The following is a 21,160-nucleotide window of genomic DNA, read 5'->3' as shown; positions in this document are numbered from 1 at the left end:
GTCCCCATACGTGCAGATGACTGCACAGCCTCATGTGATCTTCACCCCCCCTCCCACCTCCCACGGTCTGTCCTGGCTTTTCTCTCCCCTCTTGTTTCTCCTTTCTCTTTGCTTCTTCAAGGGACTTGTACTGTCTTCTGCTCTGTTTGATGATACCTTGTCAATTAGATGTATTCCGTTTGGTTCAGAAGTTCATTAAATTCAGATAACACATGATTCTTGCAAGCAGCCTGATGTTTATTAATGTAACATGTGAAATGGGTAATTCAACAGGGAATGCGAGCCTTTCTTTGCATCACTCAGCCATCTAGAATAATAGTGTGTCTGGAATTCATCAGGGGCTTTATAATATTATTTACATATTTAAAGAATTCTTGAAAGTCACATGCCTTTGAGAAATTCGGGAATGTATGCATTGTGCAGAGGTAAATCAGATATAGGCGATACGCTGATTCACACATCCCTAAATAGCTTTGATTTTTGTGCCTGCCTTGTGGGGTAGGGAAAAGAAAAGGGGGTAGGGGACAGGCAATGAGAAGCTCTTTATGTAATTAAGCATTGGGTTTTTAATAAGATGTTTGAGATTATTAACAGCTACAATAATATTAACCTTTAAATAGTGAGTGCAATTTTCAAAGTTTTTCTTCTCTACGTGTTATCTCATTAAGCTGGGTTTTCCTATTATGCTTTTCAGAACAATAAAAACAAACATGAATGAAACAAATATTAATCGATCCATCAGTCCTCAATCACTTACATAACCTTGCCAGCAGGAAGGATTTCCAAGTACATGCAATGAAAGAACTAAAACTCGGAGAATGCATAGTACCCACCACCCATCTGGCTCCCTCAAATCCTTCTAAGCTTTTGTGCCAGTTGAGCCCATTGAGATAGAGATGGTGAGAAAAAGCCCAGTGACGCCATATCATCTCAGAATAAATAAGGCTAGCCAGTTTAACTCAAGACACATTGCCCAAATGCCTATTCCCTGCTGGACACTCTTAGATTCTATGAGATAAATCCCTTCCTCTCAGGGAGCTCACAGTTTAGGAAGAAATAAACAAGCACCAAGCCTGCATAACTGTGAGAAAGTATTTAAATACTGTTATTGTTTCACATAAGAAGAGGATTGAGCCAATAATTCTTCCTTTTTCCCTTCTCTCCCCTCTCTTTCTAGCTACACTAATAGCAGGTGTTGAAATGTCAGCTTGCGTGTACAAGTGCATTGCAACAATAGCCAAAATTTTTACTGAAGAGTTAAAAAAAGACCAAGTACTCACTGAGCATCAGAATATTCTTGTATCCTCCCCCCACAAGGTTGCTTTCTACTACAAAAAGAAAGACAAAGGAATATAGTTCTGTATGAAAAACCAGCTGCTCCCAAGTTAATCTTTTAAACCTATTGCAAGATATGCCATAGACAGAGAGTGTTCATTGTAGCAAATATGGCTGGTCGAGAATATATCTTTGTCAAGAGGATGAGAAGACAAGCCACAGATGGAGAGAACATATTTGCAAAAGACAGATCTGATAAAGGACTGTTATCCAAAATATACAAAGAACTCATAAAACTCAACAATAAGAAAATGGACAACCTGGTTAAAAAAAACTGGAAAAGACCCGAACAGATAGCTCACCAAAGGGGTATACAGACAGCAAATAAGCATAGGGAAAGATGCTAAACACCTAATGTTATTAGGGAATTGCAAATTACACTAAGATATACTCCACATCTATTCGATTGGTCAAAATCCAAAACACTGACAACACCAAATACTGTCCAGAATATAGAGCAACAGGAACTCTCGTTTATTGCTGTGAAAATGCAAAACACTGAAAGAGTCTGACAGTTTCCCACAAAGCATATTCTTACCATAAGATCGAGCAATCACCCTCCTTGGTATCTATCCCCAGGGGCTAAAAACTCATGTCCACACAAAAACCTACACGTCGGTCTTTACAGCAGCTTTATTCAGAGTTGCCAAACCCTGGGCACAAACAAGATGTCCTTGAGCAGGTGAACAGATAAATAAACTGTGGCGTGTTCAGACAATGGAATATTTTTTAGCAGTCCAAAGAAATGAGCTATGTAACCATGAAAAGACACGTGGGAAACTTAAACACATATTACGAAGTGAAAGAAACCCATCTGAAATGACTACATAGTGTACGCTTCCAATTATAGGACATTCTGGGAAAGGCAAAACTATACAGAGAGTAAAAACATGAGGGTTTCCCAGAGTCCATAGTCTCTCATGGTTCATTCCCCCTTCTGTTTATCCCCCTTCATTCTTCCACATATTGCATGGAACACTGGGTGTTATATGCAAATAATGAGTCATGGAACACTACATCAAAAACTAAGGATGTACTGTATGGTGACTAACCTAACATATTAAAAAAGTATTATTAAAAAATTTTTAAAAAAATAAAACCTAAAAAAAAAAAAAAACCAACAAAACAAAACAAAACAAAAAAACCCTGAGGGTTGCCAGAGGTTGGGGGAAGAAGGGATGAATAGGTGAAGCACAGAGGATTTTTAGCAGTAGAACAATTCTGTATGATACCAGAATGGTGGATACAGGTCATCTGTGGATACATCTATATCTGGTCCAAGTGCAAGAATGCACAACCCCAGGAGTGAGTCCTACGGTAAACATGGACTCTGATGAGTCAGTGTACGTTTTTCAGTTGTAACAAATGCATCCGTCTGGTGCTGAGATGTTGACAGTAGGGGAGGGTGTGTGTGCGCGCGTGTGTGTGTGTGTGTGTGTTGTGTGTGGAGGCAGGGGACTCTCTGAAAAACTTTCTGCTCAATATTGCTATGAGCTTAAAACTACTCTGAAAATTAAAGTCTATTCAAAATGCACAAACACACACACACACACACACACCCCACCCATCTTTGGAAATCCACTTCATACTGGGTAGGACGGAAAGTCTTATGACGCTTAATATTAGAGCTTATAACAGGTGAAGGAAAGAGGGTTTTGAGACTGAAAGGATGGACCTGACTCCTGGTTCTTATAGGTAGTAGCTGTTTAATGACCCTCTGACAAACAATGTCCACATCTGTAAAATGGGACCGAATACCTACCTACGAGGAGTGTCGGGAGCTCGCGAATGAGCTAACAGATACGCAGATGAGCCACACACTTTAAAGCACGTGCGTGTCATCGAACGGCTCTGACCTGGGGTGCGCTGAGGCAGCTCTGAAAAAGAACTGGCTCTGAAGACCTTAGGTTTTCTGTTTTCATGTGCAAAAAGAGGACAAATAATCACGCTGTTGCATTTGTTATTTGCATAAAATTGGATGGGGAGTGATAACAGTGTCACTGGTGGTTGTCCGGGGATTTTCACACATTCCGCAGGCAGAAGCAAAAGAAAGAAGGTTGACAGTGTAAAACACAATGCACAAATATGTGAGCTGTGCCACATGCCCTTCCACTTCTATTTATTTGCACATCCTTATTCCTTAAAACACCCAACCATTGTAGTCTAAAATAAACTCACTTCTGTTCTATGTAAAGTGAAAACCACGTGAGTGGGAAATGAAGAACGAGGGGAAAGGGATCAACAATAAGGGGTTAAGCGTCTGACTTGGTTTTGTTTTTGTTTTTTAAAGGTTTTATTTATTTATTGGACAGAGAGAGACACAGAGAGAGAGGGAACACTAGCAGGGGGAGTGGGAGAGGGAGAAGCAGGCTTCCCGCTGAGCAGGGAGCCAGGTGTGGGGCTCGATCCCAGGACCCTGGGATCATGACCTGAGCTGAAGGCAGACGCTTAACGACTGAGCCACCAGGCGCCCCAGTGTCTGACTTGGTTTAACTTGGGTCGTGATCTCAGGGTCCTGAGATGGAGTCCCGCGTGGGGCCCTGTGCTCAGCAGGGAGTCTGCTTGAGATTCTCTCCCTCTCCTTCTGCCCCTCCTCCCACTCTCTCCCTCTCTCTAAAATAAATAAATAAAATCTTAAAGAAAAGAACAATAAGGATTAAAGACAAACGTCAAATGGATTGTAAGACATTTTTCATCTTTCAAATTGTACATATTGTGTCTATGGTGAAATACGTGTGTGAAGGATCCAATCTGCAAGTGGAACCAATAATATAAAATTAAAACTAAATAATGGCCTCCATGCAAGCCCAAATAACGGGCTCCCTGCAAGAAGCCTGATGGCGAGAACCCTTGTGGAGTGTGAAGTGGAGTGAGGCTCTGGAGCAATCTTGGAGGAGTGAGGAAGAAGACCATGGCCGCACTTCTGGGTTCCAACGGGGCTTACCCCAAGCTACCAACTCACCTGCTTGCCTGCCGGACTTGTTTAGCATAAATCGAACTCTGGAAAACAACCGAGGAGACATGTGCTGGACAAATGCATAAGTGAACGGCAAAAGAATATATGAAGGGCCATCCTAGATCCCTTTGTTAGCAGCTCATCAGCTACATGGACAACCAGATACTCTAGCCTGATGCTGAAACAAATCCAGGGCGAGGACTGGTAATCCTACTTTAAAGATGCAAGCACTGAGGCACTGAAAGAACGTGACAGCGTGTGACGACTGCCTTGGTCCAAAGCAGCTGAGTCCAGGTCTCCAGACTTGAGCAATGCTCTACCCGCTGTGTCATGCTCCAGCCACCGCTATACGACAATCGTTACGTCCCTGGGAGGCAGACAAATACATCTTACATAACCAATCGAATGCTGAAGAAAAAATTCTCCCTGATACCTAACAAATTATTTTATACCATAAAGAATCCATCAAAACACACAATTATTTGTTAATACTTATTAAACATCTGCACCTTATTTGTTAGCAAAGTTGCGATGTAGGGGAAACTGCCAGCTCTGTGGGCACTAAGAGCACCCTGCATTTCTTGAAAGGAAAAATTTCCAAGGTGTTCTATCATTATTTCACTAAATCCACTCTTGCAATTTTCAGGCCTAAGTGTCGTATGGAAATGGGGCCCTACAGGATCATCAAGAAACTCTTTTGGCTCAGGCAAACACAATCAACCTGAAACACCAGGTCAGCGGGCCAATAATGAAGCCTGGCAAGAGAGGATCTGATGGTCAAAGTTTCCTGATTATGGAGGGAGAAGGGCAAATGCCCCCTCCTCCAAAAGGAGGAGGTTCTAAAAAATCAAACACACAGACAGATGGCCTATCCATATATATTTTGTATTATTAATCCACAGATCCTGTCTATCATTCATGAATCCGCAGACCGAAAACGTGGCCTTTTTTTTTTTTTTTTTTTTGAAACATGCCAGGGATAAGCAGCTAAGAGTGTCTTCTGCCAAGCAGGACTTGGCGGGGGGGGGGGGGGGGGGGATAATAGAGAGCCACAGGCAGAAAAGGGATGATGGTGTTTGTTTACACCTGTTAGTCCTATTAGATTACTTAAGCCATGAGTATGTATTATTTAATAAAAAAAATACAAGCTTGAAAAATATGGAATGTTTATCCATATGTTTAAATGACCAGAACATTTGCTCACTCATCATCATTGCCACTGTGTTGACTGATAAATATATCTGAAGAGGTCAAGGGGATCAAGCTTAGTAAGGATATTACGATCGGACTCATGGAAGCTGCACCATTATATATTTTTATATGCCACTGTTCAGTTTACAGAACCCACTCTCATAGCGCTCTAGGAGAGGTTCAGTTCAAAAATCTAAGTGTTATGCAGCAGAAGATGTTATTATTTCTATCTGGAGGACTCTGTAAAGCTATCACAGAGGTGGTGTCTTTGAGCATACCCAACCTAGATTAAAAAAAAAAAATCTTCACAGAGGGAGAATTTAACTAAAAGCAGAGGGATGGACAAAATGTGTTAGTATGCATAGGGACCAGCTTTTTATTTGGATTGTGTAAACTGTGGGGAATATGAAGGAATATTGGGAAAAAACGCTGGAGAGGTTAAAAAAGAAAATCAACGGATATCAGGATCTGGAGTACATAATTGATTTCATAGTCATGGGAAGCTGTTCAAAGCTAAATTAACAAGTAACAAAGTGACTAAAGCAAAATGAAAAAGCATCTAAAATATAAGAAAACTAGTAGTAAAGCTAAATTTATACCGGCCTGTGATCAATGATTTAAAATACTGAAGAAGGCCAAGTGTAGCACATAATATAAGGGCAAACATTTTTGAAGTTAAGGCTGTAATGATAGCCACATCAAATTCTTTGTCTTTTTACTGTTTCTTTTCTTTTTTTTTTTTTTTTTTAAGATTTTATTTATTTATGTGACAGAGAGACAGCCAGCGAGAGAGGGAACACAAGCAGGGGGAGTGGGAGAGGAAGAAGCAGGCTCCTAGCGGAGGAGCCCGATGTGGGACTCGATCTCCGTACGTCGGGATCACGCCCTGAGCCGAAGGCAGACGCTTAACGACTGCGCTACCCAGACGCCCCCTTTTTACTGTTTCTTACTAGGATCAAAGTAAAACAACTATTGTAAATGTCTCTTTCTCTCTGTTTTGGGGTATACATTCCTTGACAGGTCTGGGAAGCTAATACGTCACTCCAGCATTCGGGAGAATGGGTACATTGGAGGGGAAAGAGGAGAACATAACTGAATTCAGGTATGATATCCTGGGACAACCTAAACACCTCCAACAGTCAGGCAGTAAGTAAAATACCTGAAAACCTGCAAAATATCCCATGGACGCGGGCCACCATGGACTGTGTTTGGAAAGCCCTGTGGGAAAGTAGGGATGTGGTATTATCTTCAAAGGAGGTAACAGAATCTCTTTTTCAAAAGCTACTGAATGGGTGGTTAGTGAGAAGCAGGATGGTGTAGGAGAAAGAATAAGTGATGTGAACTGGAAAGCCCGAGCTTGAATTCTCACTTCGCATTTTACTGGTCCCGTGATCTTGACAAAGTCTCTTCTCTAATCCCCAGGTCCTTCACATATTTCACAGGGCTGTTGTGAACCCCCAGGGGCATTCCTCCAGTGAATGCCTGACGCCAATGTTATTCTCACTCACTGCCTCAAGTAGGGAGCTTTCATGGCACCCTCATCCCAAGTGGAGAAATGAGCTTGATTTGATCCATCTCATAACTCAAGCCAGTGGGAAATTCACGTTACAAGTGAGGACTCCAAAACCCCTCCAGCTTCAATGACTAGAAATAGTTCACCTGTCAGTAGGACACGGGCTGATGCCATTTGCTATGCCATTTGCTATAATTTGACAAAAACAGAAGCTTAGCAGCAAGGCCTTGGCAGGTGAGCAAAAAGGTTGTCTCTGTTTTTTTCCCCAACACTTTGTTTTTAAATGTAATTGTTTGTTTGCTGTTTTTTTGAGTCTACACAATCTGTTCTTTGATTTGGGATCTCAAACAGTTTGCTATTGCTTCACGGCTTTGAAGATCAGCTTCAAGAAACGAAACCAAGGAGCTGTCACAGGCTGTAAGCACTACAGCAGCCAATATTTGCAGGCCTTGCAAGTGGAAGAACTCAGGTTTGTCTTCAGGACCCTCACTCGGAGGCCTGGCAGCGCCTGGGAGCTCCTTGGCATGGGCCGTCTTCTTCAAATCAGAGTGTCGTCTAAATGTGAGATTTTCACCGCTTGCTATTTGCGCAAGGAAACACCAACATCACAGGCTGATGTTTTCCAAAGTCGCAGTGAAAAACTGCATATAGTAGGTTTTGCCTGAAAAGTTCAGAGCAACGTCAGGATCATCTAATTTAAATAAACTTGGGCCAATTCTGTCTAATCTCTGGTTGATCTTTCTCTATCCTTGGAGAACACCTCATTTCAACTGCCAAAGTTTGGAAGCTTCACGTTGGAAACAACCAGCGTGGTGATCTATTCAGCGCCCCAACTCTGCTGCATTTGAGGACTGAATCCCACGGCCATGTTCCAGCCTCTCCAGGACAGCAACCTTACCACCTCTAAAAGCGATGGGGTCTTCTCTCAGCGCTATTGTGCCTCTCTTGTTAGTGACCTAATCAGTGCTTCGCCCATGCACCTCCTACCCATCGCTACTGTACTGGGATGTTTATTAAGCAAACTTCCTAATTTTGTCTGCCAGTCTTGTCTTACTCATTTTCTAAAACCCACCGTCAATGTTATTTCACCCTTGAAGCCCGGCAGAACTACTCTACCCTTTTCTCTCTTTTTAAAGTTTTTATTTAAATTCCAGTTACTTGACATACAGTGTAATATTAGTTTCAGGGGTACAGTTTCATGATTCAGTCTTTCTGATGTCTCTTCCCTCATCGTGACCTTATCGTACTTACTGCCGACCAGGCTCTGGGCTCTTTTCTAGGTGCTGCTAGGAACTGGACCCCCTCTTCTGGGCACCTTCTTACCTTGTAGTTAAAAGAGGAACAGTAACCTATTTTAGACCCACACCGATATTGGGCGACTGGATCATGTGGATGTATCCATTTGGGCTAAAGGAATGGTAGTGCACCACACCCTTCACTGCAAAACAAAACAGAAGCCTAAGAACTGTTCACAGCTGGCTTCCCAGTGATGTACATGCTTTACCTGATTAATAACTTGTACCATTTTAGTTTATAAATATACTTTCTTTCCATGTAAATTATCTATCTGCCCACCGCAGTCCGGGGCAATCTGCCCCTCTGACAGGGTGCTAGCCCGACCGCATGAAACTCCTGGGCCGAGACTACTCTATTGGTCTGTCCTCTGGGTATAATTAGGAACATTTCCTCCCTGGTGGTGTAACCATGTTGAAGCTATCTTCCTAATTCCTGACTAAAGGTACAGCAGTTAGAGTGGTCTGGAATTCACTTGTGAAGAGATCCTTGTACTCGCAGATGCACGATCTCCTATCTTCAATGGCGCATCCAGGCAAGGACTGGCTAAGCTATTGGGAGACCACGCAGACGCTCAGCAGGACTGAGAAGTATTGATGGATTCCATCATTTTGCTGAGTGCTGTGCTTAAGCATGAAGCTATTTGCAGAAAATTGTGGAAAATTGTTTCATTTCGCATCATCATTGATTTGCGGAAACACGAGGAGTTGGCGTGTGTGGGTGTGTGCGTGTGTGCATGTACACACAATTCTGACAGAAAGAGTTTGATTGTCTGCATTGTAAGGGTTTTGTTGACTTCTGCCCTAAAGTATATGGAGATCTTGAAGTAAAATAAGATTTGCTACTGTAAAGGCACAGACAGATTTAATTCCCAGAGTCCCCTCTCTCTCTAGATTTACTCATATTATTTCCTCTATCAGAAATGTCACTCTCCTAATACTGCCTACCCCAAGGTCACAGACTGCCCAAGCTAGTAGGCAAGGTCCACTCAACACCACTTTCCTCCTGAGCCCCTCTCAATGCCCCACGGACATGGCTCCTCTTCATGGAACTTAATATATTCTGCTTTCTATACCCATTTACATTTTGGTGCAAATCAACCTGGATCTATCTTTGCATAGACCACAGTACTTCTAGTTCCAGGCATATGGTGGGACTCTCAGAAAATCTTTCATGACTTTTATTTGTAAAACCTGAAATAGGGGCCATGGACGTCCTATAAAGCAAGCAAAAACCTTCAATGCGACTGAGCTCCCAGAGAACAGGGGATACTGCCTTGGTAATCACTCACTCCATTCTACTGCCAAACAATGGCGATGGTGGCAAAATCCCTAAGACAGACCAGTTTACAAGCCTGAGGACAGCTATGATAGGACAACGAACTAGACTTGTCAGTTCGACATCGAAGACTTGCAAACGGATGCCAGCTGACTACTGCCATTTCTTTTTCTTTTCTTTTTTAAAGATCTTTATTTATTTATTTATTTATTTATTTATTTATTTGAGAGAGAGAAAGAGATAGCAAGAGAAAGAGCATGAGCAGGGGGAGAGGAAGAAGCAGGAGATCCCAGGACCCTGGGATCACGCACGACCTGCACCGAAGGTAGACACATAACCAATGAGCCGCCGAGGCGCCCACCTACTATCATTCTTTAATTAATAAATGATAAAACTGATAAGGTCAAAATGCAGAGAAGCAAAACCAACAAAGTAAATAAATTTATTTCATAAACCAAATGATTGAGGACTATATACATGACCCTGATTTGTTGCCCTGTGGCTGGTACATTAGAAAAGCCTATTAATGTTAATTCAAAAGTACTGTACAGTTCATAGCAATATGTTTGCAGACGTTTAGTGATCTTTAACCATCAAGCTCCTTCTTCAAGCTGGACCTTCTACACATGAGGGACTTCAGTCCAAGGGTTTCTGTGCAACTCATCTGTTTGGAACTCAAGAATTCATTTGCTCATAAAAACAGTGCTATAATCAGATGCAAGGTTCCAAGACTAACCCAGAATCTATTAAACCCATACGTTAACCATATTTATTGAACCCAAAATAGAGACATGGTATGCAAAGCTCAAGTATGAGAAAAAATGTAATAACAATAATAGCTAAAATTTTGCACAGCCAGTTCAAGGAACTCAACATATTATCATTTAATCCTAACAACAGTCCTAGGCTGGAGAGGTTAGAGGTGTTCAAGGCCCGGGGCTAGTAAATGAACCAGCAAGACTGGAATCCTGTCAAGTGATTCCAGAGCCTATCTCTTACTCCCTATGCTTTCTTCTTTTTTTTTTTTGTTTTTAAAGATTTTATTTATTTATTTAACACAGATAGAGACAGCCAGCGAGAGAGGGAACACAAGCAGGGGGAGTGGGAGAGGAAGAAGCAGGCTCATAGCAGAGGAGCCTGATGCGGGGCTCGATACCATAACGCCGGGATCACGCCCTGAGCCGAAGGCAGATGCCTAATCGCTGTGCCACCCAGGTGCCCCACTCCCTATGCTTTCTTACTTCTGGCTAAGAAAACATGCACTGAAAGCTCCAACTTCTCTCTTTTTGAGACCACTCTTTTGGGGTAAAAATTGGCAGTAGACTCTGTTCCTCCTCTTGCTGCAGAGAGGCAGTGGGAAAAGAGACTTTTCTAGCACAATGTTAGAGATTCCCATGGCCCAAGACAGAGAACAAAGGAGGAAACAGAGGTTTCTGGGGGTGAAGAGCTTGAACACTTGGGGCTGGGAATCTGGAAAGCCAACTGAACGCATCAATGTAGAAGATGCACCTGGAACAGTACCTGGTAAAGGAGTGAACCTAAGGATAGAGGCCCAGGGCATCGGCGCTGCGAATCACTGGGAAGAATGGGATTTGCCGAATGGTGAACTTGAGGCCCCTCCCTCTTCTCTCACACACCATGGCGTATTGGCTTGGGACTAGATTCCTCTCCCTCTGTCCATAACTCCATTATGGAAGGAGGGAACTGTGTGAGGAGGGAGCACAAAGGTGTAGCTCTGATCTGGTACCCATGACAGGAAGGGAAAGGAAAACATAGAATAGAGAAATGTCCAAGGAAAGCTGAGAGTAAGAGAGAGTTCTTTGACAATCGAATGAGGGCACCCATGCATGTAGAAGAGATAAGGCGTATGGAGTCTGGACTGCTATTACTTCAACCAGCAGCATATGCACAATAATATCAGGTGCAGAAACACTTCTTGGCAAGTCTGAAACAGCAGGTTACTCTAGTGCAGGCAAAATCAAAGGCCCTTTTCTCCTGTATTTCAGACTGATTACAAGTTCCAGGGAGTATTTGTAGACTTAGGCCGGGAAAGTTTGACTCAGGGAGACAGTCCTGTGGCTTTGGAGTCAGAAGTAGGCTCAGGTCAGTTTTACTGTTTACAAGCAATGGAACCTTCAGCAAGTGACTTAACTGTCCGGATCGAGCCTTAGCTCCTAATAAAATGTAGAAAACTATTATCACTGCCCTCCACTGCAAAGACCAAAGAGAGTATGAATGAGACAGTATTTGATACACTTGAGTGCAGTTACTAGCATACCAAATTATTTCAAGGTAGAGATGAAGCCTCTAAAAATATATCATCTGTTTCTACCCTTGATCATCTATCAAGGCTCATCCTTTCAGACGCAAGTCAAATTTCAACAACCCCGTGATATCTTTCCCAGAATTCTAAGAAGGCAGGCCGCTCCTGCTCTCTGCCTCTTCATGCTAATTCCTGTATAGCGTCTATCACTGCAAGAAGCATTTGCTGATTTGCATGTCCGTCTCTGCTAACAGACTGGGAGCTCAGATTGTGTTGTATTTGTCTGAATATCCAGCATCTGGGAGAAATTCCTGAAACATACAATATCCTTAGACAAGTTGGTTGCAGAAGGGGTAGGGGATAGAGTCTATAGATTTCTTGCCCATCATCTCTTAGCTCAGGTTTTTGGTTTTGTTTTTCTCAATTGTCCTGAGTTTTATTGATTGAACCACATGTTTTATAAATTGAAAAATATGATTGGGGACACTAGAGTATTTCTCCTTTGTCTGCTCTCTTTCAGAGATTCACAAGTTTTCCTAGATTGGCAAACTTCTAGAGAGACAGATAGTAAATAGTGAAGGGCTTGTGGGACGTCTGGTCTCTGTGCGAACCACTCAACTCTGCTTTGTAGAAAGAAATCAGCTACTGACAACACATAAACTTGACCATGACTGAATTCCAGTAAACTTTATTTATAAACACAGGTAGTGGACTGCATTTGGCCCATGGGCCCTAGCTTCCTGACCTCTGTCCTAAATACGTAACTCAAATCCTCCTTTGCTCTATTTCCAACAGTTCCAAGTCACTCAGAGAATGTTAAACTCAAAGCATCAAATGCCCTATTGTTTCAATGGCCAATCCTAACTGCAACCAAGTGCTTACCACTTGTGAAAATGTGTATGCATCTCAGTTCTTAGTTTCTCACCTTCTGCTGGTACTTGGCATATGTCCACTGAAACCCAACCACAAGGACAGAAGGTAAAAGAAAAGACCAGTAGTGGAGCCAGTATGTATATCCCTTGGCTATCATGGGCAGAAGCAGAGGGCCAATCACAATGAGAAGCATTCAGGGTTAGAAGCAATGTCTCCAGATATCAGAAGATCATACACCCCCACTTTATGCTACTACAGTGTCTGGCGTGGAATGAATGCACAGTGAACATGGTGAACTCATGGAATAGATGATAAGAAGACATGATTCCAGTTCACCGTCACCATCATCAGCAGCAACTGCCTATAATCATTGTATGATTATAATGACATCATTTTCAAGAAGCTCTCCAGGTCTTTTTTTTTTTTTTTAACTCTTAAGGATCTATAACATTTTCTCAGCTGTTTTTGTCGCCGTTATTAAATTACACGTTACCGCCTAACTGAGTTGTGTATCTCTTTTAGGATATAGCAAAATGTCTGTCATACAAAGGGTATGGACTTTTGTAGAATGCACGGATGGACAGGTGCAAAGTATCAGTCAGACTGCCTTATCAAGTGAAAAATAATTCATAATCTGAAACATACCATTAGGTGGGAACTCATAAACTGACAGAGCTATAAATATCAAATAGAGACACAGACAAAGGACAAGGTGGAAGCCAAATTAACAATGATTACCTGTGGCTAAGGCAAATTCCCTCAGGAGCTTCTTATGTGCTTCCTTGGTTACCTGTATGATTATCCTTAGTTTCCAAATTTGGGAATAGCTGTGTTCTTATCTGTCTCTGTTTCTCAATTATAAGCTCCATGAGACCAGGAATCACAGTTGACTCATCTCTCTATCTCTGTCTGAGACCCCACTCCATTTCTTCTGTGGCTCACTGCAAGGCCCCATTCAGTGAAAACCTCCATAACTATTTGAGGACTAAAAGATTTTGGGTAGAGGCACGTCGGGATTTTGCTATCACCTCGGCACTAGAAAGACGCTCTTACTCTACCTCACAGTTTTATCCGTGGTTATCACTTCCCACAGGGCACTGGGTTTCAGTGCAGGAATTTTCTGGGTTCCCATATGGCCAAGGCCAGTCTCTTTTGGGGTGGCGGAGAGGTGGCTGGTTTGGTTGCAGCTGCTGAAACTAGAGAAGCAGTAAATCAAAGTTTCTCGAATGTCATCCAAAACCTAGAGGCCACTCTGGCAAACAGCACTACTCCCCTCCTGCCTGAGCGGTTAAAACAGAGACAAGAGTCTCTGCTCAGTTAAGCATCATCTTGTACCTGTAAACGGTACTGTCAGAGCATGATGCATGGGAAGGTAAAAGCTATTTTAACTTTAGGGTTTTGAGAAATATAAAACTAATTAGCGTCTTCAGTATCACTTTTTTTTTTTTGCATTTGAAATTTCCTTTGTTGAATTTACTTGAAATATGAAATATTCTTGGTACAAATAGAACATGCCTGCTATTAAGCTGAAAATGACAATGACGATAGTACTTTGACAAGATAACACAGTGATAAAAACATTTTGTAGCAAACACTTCATATGCCAGAATCGGAATCAAGCAGACACTTTTCCTATCCTGAAGCATTATAGAAAAGAGGGAAGACCTTTTCAGAGAAAGAAAAAAAAATGCTTTTTGACATGTACATCTTAGCTTGGTTACACGAGCTAAGAAATCAATACAACTTAGCAACATGCTGGCCCCAACCGGCCAACAGTAAAATGGCGGGGGCGGGGGGGGAGAAACCTCTAGGGCCAGTTCCACCTCTAGTGGAAATTTTCTTGGTGCTTGGTCATCAGTGAACTTTGGAGAAATCTCCCAGCCTCAGGAACACTGGAAACAAATACCCAAATGAGGGTACCATTTACCTAAAATAATGGTACCATGCAGATGGCTCAAAACCTCCGGGGGGCTGGAGAGGGCAACAGAAGGAGAAAGTAGAAGAGGCAGTAGGACAAGGACAGAGCTTTAATTGCCATGGGTAAGGTCATGTCTTGGTAAGAGGTGAATCAGATCTACACACAAACATTCACAGTTCCTCACCAAACTTCCCGGTGAATATTCATTATCTGCAAAGAAAGGCTCCATAAGCCAGCAATGAACACTAACCAGGAGGAAGCTTCCCATCCTGACTTGGCATTATGTAAACCCCTGTGAGCTCAACAGATTTCCAGTGGCCTGGGTTTATCACTCACAGAGTGGAAATAAGGCACAGTCCTTTGGGAGCCTATGTTGTTGGTGGAAGTAACTCATCTTTTGTGCATCCAGCAAAGCCTACAGAATCACACCAATATCTAATTTTCTCCAAGTAGTTCTTAGATAAAGTTTAATTCGAAGTCAACCGCATCACATGCTCAGGTCAGCTACCGTTACAATGCAAAGGACCAACTTATTAATGAAGCACGCGGGAAGTCCAATGAAAAACGTCCTATTTATATGGTGCTCTGTTGTTTGCAAAGCACTTCCACATTGAGTCTAACATTTAAACCTCACAAAAGCAGAATGAAATAGACTGGTCAAATATCATTCTCCCAGATTTCCAAATCAAACCACTGAGGCAAAGTAAGGCCAACTGACTTTGAACTGAAGTCCTATCTTCTGACCACAGGCCCTGTGCGCTGGCCACCAAACCATGCAGTTTGCTTCACCTGGAGCTGCCTCATCTTTAGTTATGAAAGAGTAACACTTCTTGAGAAGAGAGAAAATATGCTACTGTAGCCAAGGGAGAGTAGAGAAGACCAGACCAGGACAGCAGGGAGTGAGACATGAGGCAAATGACCGGCAGTGACTCTCTACTTGAAAGAATGTGCTTGAGGTAAGCTCAGGTTCTCGGGTGGCCTCTGTTAAATCCTTGTGGAAAGAGGGGAGGTGATGCTTGTCTGGGGGCCCCCATAATGACCAGGGCTCAGGTGAGCACATGCTCTGTCTCCTATCTATACCCCTTCATTGTCTTTTAAAGATGTCTGGGGGGACCAGGGGGATAGCAGAGAGAGGTTTCTCTTAACCTTGGAAGAGCTTCAGTACCAGCTGTGTCCTGAGGTATAAACAGCAAATTAAACAAAAAGTAAGGGAGGGCAAAGAGAAAAGGAACAAGTGAATCAAGACTTCTATTTGCTTTCAGTCCCTGCTGGCAAATATTTTGTTACTAATGAAAGATCCATTCATGAGGCCCTATCTCCCACGTAGGCAGGCGCTCTCCGCCAGGCTCTGCAGCAGAAGCCCCAGGCCAGATCAGCCCAGGTCCCCAGATGTAGGACGCCGTGTATGAGAACCACTGCTAGCACCCCCAGGTAGACCGTGTCCTGCACAGGACAAGCCCAGAGCTGTCATGGTCGGGGGCTGGCGGTGCAATGTACTCCTCACTGAGTGAGGCAACACAGGAAAATCTGGAGCAGAAATGAATAGTCCAGCACGGCAGCCTCAATAGCGTAAGGGAGGAATAAATGACTGAAAGGAAGTATGTATTAGTTGAAAATCCATTATGGGCCAAATATGAGGCACTGACATACTATCTTGCTTAATAAATGCCAATACCGTGCTGGGCCTGCGTTATTCACAGGGAGCCTCAGGGACAGGAAGTGATCTAGCTAGACCGAAATGCCCAGGAAGTGGCAATGAGATCTGTACCAAGGTCACAATGATTCCAAAGATTGTGCTGGCTTTTATAGTCCCCTGATGATTCCCTGGGTTTATGCATCTAGCCCTCAGCAGAACAGGCTGTAAATGGAACTTGTGTTTTGTTCCTAGCTCAGAAACGTTTTGGCCTTCTCCTCCCAAATGGGTGATCAGATGAGATGAATTCTAAGCAACATTTCAGATCTTGTAATGCTCCAGTTCTGTGGAACCCAAGGGGCTTTCTACACCTAAATGCAACAAGATACTAGTGGTTTTGAGGCCATGCACCACAACATACCAGGTTACCATGGGCAACCCTCCTGGGATAGGCTCACCTTGATGAAGCACCTTATTTCTCTGGGCTTCAGTTGCCGCATAAGTAAAACTGAGGCAATAATAATAAGCCTGCTTAATGAACTCACACATTTGCAGGGAGGATCTAATAAGTTTATAGTAGTTGTATACAAAGAATGATTTTGTAGATACTATCAGCACTCCTGCTCCTCTAAGGGACAGCATGTAGGGCTCCTGTTCATTCATTCACTGGCAGCCAAAACTGCCTCCATATGCAGAATGTTGGGCATAGCTCTGTCTAAGGTATTCTGGTTCTCACGGCCATCCTTGGCCAGTCCCCTGGGTGAATCCCAAAGGAATATGAAGGACAGAGTGATACTAGGCTACTAGGGTGAGTGACTGAAGCTCTAATAGTGTATTTCCCAAGTAAAACACCTCATCATATCAACAATGCCATTCCTTCTTGACAAACCACCCTTTGATTAAAAAAAAAAAAATCTCCACTTTACAGATGGGGAAACCTATACGATGTCAAAATCAGAAGAAATATTAGAAATGACTTAGTTCTACTTCTTTGTTTAAATTTAGTAAAACTGAAACCCAAGTTTTGGGAGATATGGGCAAATATATAAGATATAAAGATAAATTCAGTACTCCTTGACCTAATAATTAGAAACACTTTTGCCCCTGCAAATTTTGTTCGGAACCACATTCATTTTTTTAAATATAATCTTTTCTTTTTTTTTTAATTTGGGGGAGAATTCCCCCCCCCCTTTTCTTGTTGTTGTTCAAGGAATGACATTTGGCATTCAGTGTGAGTGAACTATATAATCCTTTCAGGGTAAAGTAAGCATACAACTAATTTCTTCTAAATGCACTATCCCTTTACAAATATTTTTCTATGAGCAAGGAAAGAAGGGCTCGGCAGGTTTCTCTGAAGCTACCCTTGGTGGCAAAGGAGCACATGGCAAAACTGATGGTAGAAAGAAGGACCCAGATTCCTATACAGCAGCTCTTACTGAGCACCTATCACTGAGAAAGAAAGTAACAGTTCGCTCCTTTGGTGAGTCCACACCTCAAGGATGACATCTGAATGTGAGCCATATATTTCTTACAGGGATGAGGGCAATAACCTGAATACAGAGGGTCCTAAAATCCAGATTAATAAAAAATTCTTTAAGGGCTGACAATGGCTGTTTGTGAGTACTGCCTTCAACATATCAAAAGAAAGCCATGTAGACAGGTAAGCCCTTCCTTCTCTCCTCCCTCCCTCCCTCCCTCCCTCCCTCCCTCCTTTCATTCCTCCAATATCAGAAAAAGACCCAGACCTTAAAAGTATGACCAGGGTTTGAAAATAATGGGAAATCATTTTCAGCTTAATAAAAGCAGAAAAGATCTATTCAGAGATGGGATGAACTGCTTTAGAAGGTAATAAGAATCTCAATCACTGGGAATAATTAAGCTTATAATAATTAAAGTGACCATTACGTGAGTACATAGTATGTATCCAAGTGGGCTGTTTACAGGTATTTTCTTATTTACTCTTTAACACAATCCGATAGGCAGATGCTATGGATACCCTTTTGCAAACAAGAAAGTTGAGGCTTAAAGAGACTGAATAACTCACTTAACACATCACATAGATGTTAAGGCAGAGACACATTTTGAGCCCAGTTCTGTCTGATTTCAAAATCGACATGACTTACTCCCTTTCTTCCTGTCCTTTGCCTCCTCTGCATCCCACACCAGGGCACAGCCACCTAGGAATGGATCTTTTCAACAAGCACAGGTTCAGAAGACCTCATGGTCCTTTTGCTGAGTTAACGAATCTGTTATCGTCCGTTTTATGCCGTAGCACGGTATTTCCTCCCGGCTGCTGATCCCCTGAGTTAAAGACACCATCAGGCCACAGAGCAAGACTCAAAGACGAAGCCAACGAATCCTGAATCCCCAACATTCCATGTTAATCTCCTAAAGAGAGACCTTACCAAATATGAGGACGTTTATTCTACCCCTTAGTCCGGCACCACGTGTGGTTACAGCAAAGTTGTTGACGACTGAACGTTAACCAAACATCCTATTTTTAGAAGAATAGTTAGCTCCATCTTTATAGCGTCTGGACTTGTAACTACCCATTTCTCTAACATTAAGCTGAGCCACACCAGACAATTACTACAGTGATAATATTTCCAGGGCACACTGAGTCATTGTCCAACGTCTAAATTGGGAAATAAATAATTTGTGAGGATTTGTTGGCACAATGAGAAGGCAGGTATGCCACTGCTGGTGATCTGTAGTAAGCCTCCGTGTTTAACGTCCGGGGGCCGGGGGGGGGGTTCTCTTCCCCACAAAAGTGGGATGTTAGCTTTTTTTTTTTTTTTTTAATACTTGAGGCTTATGAATAAGAAAGTAAGAGTGAGCAGGAGCCAGTATCACCAATAATTATCAAGTGTAACCGCTATAAAAGCAAGGATGCGGTTTGCTTCTGATGGTAACAGGCCTTCTCGGGAGAATGCATGAGGGCCACCCCACCCTGCAGCCAGCCGGAGGAGAGGCCAAGGATCAAAGGCCTCCAGATTCAAAGCCCAGGCCACATAGTAGGAAAGAAAGAGGTTTCTGTCAGATGAGCCCGAATGTCACAGGTACTGTGGGAGGCTGTCCAGTCTCCCTGTGAATTAACACAAGTGTCATGTCTGTACTTCGTCCATCCGAAACCTTCCTTTGCTGCCAGCTTTACTTAAATGAAAACAAAACAGCAACAACAAAAAAGAGAACAAGAAAAACAAAACAACTCCAACTGATTATAGAGGTAATGGTAATGTATCCGTCTTCACTGTGGCCAATATTATTTTGATCAAACCTGAGGTTCTTTTAAGATCGCTCTCCAACAAATATTTCTCTATAATTTTGATCTTTTCATAGGGGAAGAGAAAGGGAAAGGATAAAAGGAACAAACAAAACTCAAAATATTATTTACTCTCCCAGCAGAGCAGCATGGTATAAACAAAAATAATAGTTATGCTCCTGGGTTCTGAACCCTCACAGAGTTGCTGCAGAAAATAATTTTAATGGAGAGCTGGAGAGTTTTGCAAAACACGTAACGAAGCCATAATAAAATGGGATACTTATCCTGCTGCTCCGATTAGACCACTTCCATTCAATAGTTGTAACTAATGACTTGTTTTTCCTTTGGTATTAGGAGCCCTATTACTGTGCTGAACATAACATACCTCATTTTGTTTCCCTAGTCATGCTTGTCTCTTTCACTGATGACTGCAATTTGATATTTATGAAATCACATAAAAATAATGTATAATCCTCCCTATTACCCCTTTCCAAATTGTATAAAATTATTCAGAGGACAATAGATTAATGTACACTCCAATGCATGTGTCCTTTTCTCTAACCACTTCTAACTGACAGCCTCTCTCTCTCTCGCTCCCTCTCTCTCTCTCTCTCTGGCTAGAGAACACACTGTACTTTGGAGATAATTGACTGTGGAATATGATGATGTTTATTCAAAAACAGGTCACACAGACTGCAATTTGAGAGTCTTCCTTTATCCTCCTTACTTATTCTTATCCAAGGGAAATGCATAATACTGTTTCCAGCAAATCAGAAATGTGGAGTCTTAATTACTTCTTTAGACTTAACCTACTGAGAAAACTCCACTGCAAATGTACTCTCCTCCCTTGAGATGGGTGACATTTAGAAAACTAACTTCAGATTACTCATTTAGAACAAACTGGGATGAGACAGAGTATGTACTCATATCATTTTAACAGTATGTTCCACTCTTTCTAAAAGAGCACATGATGGCATTAGATTGTTTTTTTCAAGAATAACACAAATGGACAATGACTCCTGGGTGGGAAGGGGTAGTTGAAAAAAGAAATCTCTGGCTATCAACAACCTCTGGCATGATATAGACATGAAGACGGGTCTTTGATCTGAGGTTAGAGCTTTTACTCCTGTCTGCTATCAGTTACCATCATTCTGACCGACTCAGGTAAAGCATGCAGTTGTCCAAAAGAGATACATGGGAAGGCAATGAGAATCCTGCCACCAGAAGGGGGCCTGCGGAAATCATTGATGCTGTAAAAGAGGCAACCATATTGAATAGGTTAGATTTCTACCCTTTAAGGTGACTTTCGTGAGATGTCATTAGGGATCTAGTTCTCAATTTATCAACTTTCATTTGAAAGATCTAGGCCAGACACTGGGCGGAGCAGGTGACTAGTGGCATATTGTCTCAAAAAAAAAAAAAAAAAAAAAATCACCGGTCCCTTTCAAATGCTTCTCAACATAGTCTAGTATAGGCTCTGTTTAGGAAATGGGGGCAGATCACAATGACAATTAGCTCATTTCATTGTAGTCATTTAATGGATCTTTACCATGTGCCGGCCAGGTTCTCAGAAATATGTTAGGTGCTGGAAAGAGAAAGGGGATGAGATAGAAACCTGGAATTTGGCTAAAAGAAGTAAAGGACT

At 42.3% G+C, this 21,160-nt stretch overlaps 1 protein-coding gene across 36 annotated transcripts in view; it reads right to left on the bottom strand.

Annotated features, from left to right (window-relative positions):
• LPP (LIM domain containing preferred translocation partner in lipoma) overlaps nucleotides 1–21,160 on the bottom strand; it is a 655,397-nt gene that overhangs the window by 212,942 nt on the left and 421,295 nt on the right. The gene's annotated exons all lie outside the window — the stretch shown is intronic.

The sequence above is a fragment of the Ursus arctos genome, unplaced genomic scaffold (genome assembly GCF_023065955.2).
Source record: "Ursus arctos isolate Adak ecotype North America unplaced genomic scaffold, UrsArc2.0 scaffold_4, whole genome shotgun sequence".
NCBI lineage: Eukaryota > Metazoa > Chordata > Mammalia > Carnivora > Ursidae > Ursus > Ursus arctos.
Note: the sequence above shows the minus strand (reverse complement) of the source record. Positions and strands in the feature narration are given on the sequence as shown.